The sequence below is a fragment of the Pseudopipra pipra genome, chromosome 1, assembly GCF_036250125.1.
Source record: "Pseudopipra pipra isolate bDixPip1 chromosome 1, bDixPip1.hap1, whole genome shotgun sequence".
Lineage (NCBI taxonomy): Eukaryota > Metazoa > Chordata > Aves > Passeriformes > Pipridae > Pseudopipra > Pseudopipra pipra.
Genome location: NC_087549.1, coordinates 20,564,355 through 20,569,848, shown reverse-complemented (window position 1 = coordinate 20,569,848; position 5,494 = coordinate 20,564,355). Strand labels below are relative to the sequence as shown.

General features: G+C 54.2%; 1 long non-coding RNA gene across 1 annotated transcript; it reads right to left on the bottom strand.

Moving 5' to 3' along the window:
- Positions 1 to 305: 305 nt before the first annotated feature.
- On the bottom strand, positions 306 to 3,515 carry LOC135410523 (uncharacterized). The gene is made up of 2 exons (XR_010428718.1): positions 2,473 to 3,515; positions 306 to 2,384 (listed from the first exon to the last, which is right to left on the bottom strand). It is a non-coding gene; the product is annotated as an uncharacterized LOC135410523 (long non-coding RNA).
- Positions 3,516 to 5,494: the final 1,979 nt, after the last annotated feature.

Here is a 5,494-nt window from a genome sequence, read left to right as displayed (position 1 = left end):
TCGTTGTCAGAGCTGGTTTGAGTGAGCTTATTCCAGACCAGGCTGCTTTATATGTCATGGTGCATGTCCTCAGCTTCACCCTTCCATTGTGCACCTTAACTGAAACCCTCCTCCTGGGACGTGCAGTCATTCATTTGGAATTAAAAGTGAAACAAATCATTGATCTCATTTGTGGCAACAGTCAGCGTGAAGCTGGGAACTGTACTGGGTAAAGAAATAAGTTATTTATTGAATGTTCTAGACATATGCTGCAGAAGTGTCCCAAAGCCCAGCACTGTGTGCATAAAACACAGGTGCAAATAGAGAGCTTTCAAGATAACATGTTTTAAGGTGAAGTTGCTACAGTATGAGACAAACCCCAGGAGCTTGAAGGCACAACATCAGTCTGAGTTTGGTGGATTGTAAGTAGTCACTGGAAAGGCAAAAGAAGCTCACAGATAGAAATAAAATGTGATCATATGGGAACAGGCAGGTGTAGTGAGCCCAGCCATGCCCTCTCCGTGCCCAGAGCAGCATGCCAGGCAGACAGGTTGTCCATGGCACAGGGAGCCTGTGCCACTGGGAAACCCAGTGCTGCTGGTGGGGAAGGTGCCATAATGAACTGTGGGAGGCTGTGGTGTGACAGGGTACTCCAGTGGCACCACATCCCCTCTTTCCTCTTCCTGCTGTCCCTGTCATGTCCTAAGTGGTCTCCTGCTGTGCCCTGGCAGGTGCATGGCTCTGGCTGGTGGGTGTGGAGGACACGGGTGCCTGGATGGCTGGGCTGCTTGGCTGTGGCTGCGGTGCTGGGCCCCGGCATGTGGCTGCCTGAATTCCTGCACCATCTCATCCTGGGGGCTTTAGTCTTCAGTGAGTGCATGTTGGGGCCCTTGGCACATGAGACAGAGGTACCTCCTCTGAAACTTCCCTAGCTCTGGCATCCTCCAGACACAGGGGCCAGGACTTTGTTCCTGCTCAAACTGCATCCACTGTGGATGCCAGTGACTGCTTGGGCCAGGAGCAGCTTTGTATGGCTGTGCAGGGCTGGTGCCCAGAGCCACAGCCCTATGTGCCTGCCCCCAGGGGAATGGCACCTGCAGGTTGAGTCCTGAGCACTGAGGTCTGGAGCCAGACCTATGTGTGAGCAGTGGGCTGCAGGGCTTTATGTGCCTGCCCTTTTGATTCCAGGCTGCAAGTGACTCGTCTTGACTTGCTAACAGCCTTGTTGGAGGTTTGAAATGACTGAACCCCACAGGAATGCCCGAGCAGGTGTCATCCTTCAAGGCCTTCAGGCTCAGTGGACAGCAGCTGCACCCCAACCATGCAGGCAGAGCAGCAGCAGCCCACGGAGGTGAGTGTGTGCCATGGGCACAGCAGGGCTGGGGCTGTGGGCTGCCTGCCACCACTGGAAAGAGGCTCCAGCCGTTTGGCAGCACCAGCAGTGGGAGAGCCCCTGCTCCAGGGAGGTTGCAAAATGGATTTGGCAGAAGCAGAAGCACAGCGTGCTAAATGCGCTAAGCTAAACCAGCTTTGCTCTGCAGATTGGGTTTTTTTTTTTAATCACAAGCCACCAAATAAAACGCTGCTTTGGGGGCTGAGCTGAAGCTGGGAATCCCTCTTCTGTTCCTGCCTTTCCCCAGCCTGTGGCAGCCCAGGCACCCCCAACTTGTCCATACCCCTTGCAGGATCTCACATGGCCCCCACAGCTGCTGCAGCAGCACTGTGGAAAAATTCACTGTGTCTCCATAGAACTTGGGTCAATGGTCCCAAGGGATGAAGGGCTGAGACTGCCAAGGCAGTAGTGGCCAAGCCAGTAGTGGCCAAGCCAGTGCCCCCAGCCTTGACACCCTGGAGCCTCAGGGGCTCTCCCTGTGGGGCTGTCCATGCTGTGGGGACTCCCTAAAGCCTTCTGGAGGGTGTTCTAAAAGCAAACATTACAAAGTGTGTCCCGGTCTTCCTCTAGCTAGTGGGGGGAAAAAAAGAATACCCTGGAAATCTATTCTGGTCTTGTGTGCGTCTCAAGTGGAAAATTTCAGCTGTACTGATTTCGGCTGGCGGGGTTAAGGGAGGTGAGGCCCAGCTGCCGCTGGCTCTGCAGCAGGGAGGGCCGGCCGGCTCCGCACGCACCCGTGCCTGCCACGCGGGCAGGGCTGGGGCTGGCAGCGGCTCCACAGGGAGAAAGGAAACCTGAACTCAGGGGAGCGCAGGGGGTACCCAGCCTTAAAGCAGCGTGGCAGCTGCCGCCGCTGTTACACCTTCCAGTCCCCAGCTATCTGGATGTTGAGGGCTGTCTGTCCGTCTTGTCCCCAGTCCCCTGGCTGCAGTCACTCCTCTCGGTGCAGCCCATGGACGGGGTGTAGCGGCAGGAATGTTGGGTGCGGTGGCTGACGGAGCCAATCCCCGTCCTGCAGGAATAACATGAAGCGTGTCACCAGCCCTGCTGACGGCACAGGCCTTGAGCACTGGCCTTGAAACCGTGCCAGGGCAGCTCACCTCGTGCCAGGGACTGCGGGATGGAGCCGGCGGGAGAGAGCACCTCGGGGTCAGGCACAGCTGGAGGAGGAGGTGGCTCCTCAGCCTTCCCGTCAGTGCCGGTGTCCCAGGGACGTGCACTTTGGGACTGAGAGCTGGCTGGGAACTTGCCGTTGAGGCGTTTGTTGTTGGCAAATACCAGTATTTTGTTGAAATTGAAACTTTCAATGGGAATGTTCATGTGTCTGTGGGGAGACCGAGTCCCCTGGTCATATGTCTCAGAGTCTGTCTCCCACCTCTGCCCCCCCAGCTGCTACTAGAATGGGTAGGTTAATCCCCGTCCCCATCCCCATGTGGAACAGGAAGGTCTTGGATCCCCAGACAGCTCAAAGAGGAATGGCTTTTTCAGCCAGTCCTGCTCATGTCACCTGCTAACAGAGCTCCAGCAGCACCCAGCCAGGGTGGTGGCACAGCTCAAACTGGAAGGAGGGTTTGTAATCCGGTGTCACAGGATCACAGGATAATTCTGTGGGAAAGGGGCCCCGGGAGGCCTCCGGTCCAGCCACTGGCTCCGGGCAGGTTCAGCCATTAGGTCAGACCGGGCTGTCCAGGTCTTCATTCCGTCGGGGCTGGAAAAGCCTGCGGGAAAGGATCCCGACAGCCTGTCTGCACAGGCCTAACGCATCCGGGCGGCTTCCCCCGCCTGCATTTCCAGGGGCATTCGAGGAGCGCGTTGGGCGGTGACGTGGCGGCTCGGGCCGTGTCCCTTGAGGCCGCGAGTCCCCGCGCCGGGACACGGGACCGGGACACGGCCCCGGGATGGGGCGGGGAAGGGAGCGGAGAACGGGGCAGGGCTTCCCCTCCGCCCCCGCCGCAGAGGCCTCGGGCGGGCGCTGGAGCTCCCTGCTGGCCGCGGGACCGCCCGGCGCTGCCACAGCTCCGGCGGCCGCCTGAGGAAGCGGGAGCAGCTGAGGCGGCGTCGCTGCTTCCAAGCAGCAATACCCACGGTGGGGCTCACTCAGTATTCCTATTCCTGTTGTTCCAATGGGGAATTACTGGGAGGAGGGTGTCAGTGTCAGACCACAGTGCTGGAGCCCATCACTTCTGCTCACATCTACGCTGCTGCCCGGCACAGCCCTCTGCCGCCTCTGCATTCCCCAACTGGCTGCAGCGAGCGAGGGACGAGTGACCTGTACTGCACAGCTCCCACCTTCACAGCAGGGATTGCCATTAGAGAGGTGTAATAAACTTGTGACACAAAGAGATGAGTAGTTTTCTTAATGGGATGAAGAAGGGGCATGGTCAGAGGCTGTGCAGTTGAGCAAAATACTACAATTGGGATCTAAAATCATGCAGATAACTCAGTAAATCAAATTCTTGAGCCTGACAGTTTTCCCTCCCATTTTTGACTGAAACCAAGTAGCTGCCCTAGTTGACATAGTACAGTAGGAGTTGCATTATTACGTGATACACACCACCGTGTGTATCTGCACTACTGCCCACTGCAGCATTTCAATCAGAGAACATTAAAATAAAATACTATGTTCAACTGAACTTATAGGAAGCAGCAGATCAGATTGAAGGGGGTGGGGACCAGCTCCTGCTGCCACATCCCAGTTCAGGCTGGCTTTGCCCTACAAAGCCAACAGGGTAATCCTATTAATGTCCCTAATTCAGCTCAAAGACTGTGCAGCTGCAAAAAGCTGAAAATGTAGAGAGAAAGCTTGTTACTCCAAGTATAATAGGGCCTGTAATAGGGTAGGTCCCCACCAGTCCCACCCCTGCAGAGCAGACAGGTTCTTGGGGAACAGCCCTGGATTAGAGACCTTCACCTGCCTTCCCCGGGCAGCCCCAGTGCCACAGATCCCTCCACTCCCCTCAGCAGCATATCCTGTGGGGTGGGGGCTGCTGGCAGTAATGGATTATGCTTCTCCCTAAACCTCAGGGCAAGTACTTGATGCACACAACACTCACATATTAAAGCCATAAATAGTAGTAAACTGTTGTAGTGAATTACATGCCACTACTTCCTTGAAAGTTTAATAAAGGGAGGAAATAAGAGCTCAGAGAATGAGCTAGAAGCCCAAGGAAAAATTAAATGTGTGATGTCTAATACCCTTCTGTAGCACATATAGCAGTCACAGAAACAATTTTTTCCTTTGGTTATGATCAGGTCAGGTAAACTATCTTTGGCACATACCCTGTTCCTTCTCCTGGCTCCTTGCAGCCAGCACCCATGGTGGGTAGAGCACAACAGATCCCCTCCTTTGGGCAGCCCCTGCCAGCCCGCTGCTCCTCAAGGCCGCATTTGCTTTCCAGCTGTTGTCCAAAGCCTTGGCAAAGCCCCAAGAGCATCCCCCCCTCCTCATAGAAGAGGAGACTCAAGGTATAGTCCCTGGTCAGCAAAGGCAGTTACCCAGCTATCAAGGATTAAAAGGTTGTGGGGTTTTTTCCTCACATGGTAAGTTTTGAGGGTTTTTTTAGAAAAGAAAAAAAAAAAGGCAGGCTTCAAACCTGAAACATACTGACAAACATCTCCACCCCACCTAAAAAAAAAAACAAACACCCAAAAAAACCAAAAACAAAAACCAAAAAAGCAGAATGAAGAATACATAGGAAGTGGCAACACATCCAGTGATGGATCCAGGGCACCCACTTTTATTCTGATCCAAACGCAAGCCAGCTGTGCAGCTGCTCAGGCACAACAAAAAGCTGGAACCATTTTCCCATTCCTGACAAGTAACTGACACCACCAGTACCACCAGTCTGGGGCCACAACCCTGGATCTTCCTCAGGAAACAAGGCAGGCTGAAGGGCTGTCTTAGGGAAGCTTTCAGGCCAAAAGCAGCTGGGGGGTGTTTGCCATGCACAACCAGCAATGGCAAACAGGAGGGGCTGGAGCTGTCTAGGGAGCACAACAGAGCTACATTAGTTCCAAGTACTACATAGAAATCATCCAGCTTTCATATTTTGTAAAAATTCCGAACTGCAGTTACAATATGAACAGTAGCACTTAGCAAATCAAACTGAAATACATACTGTG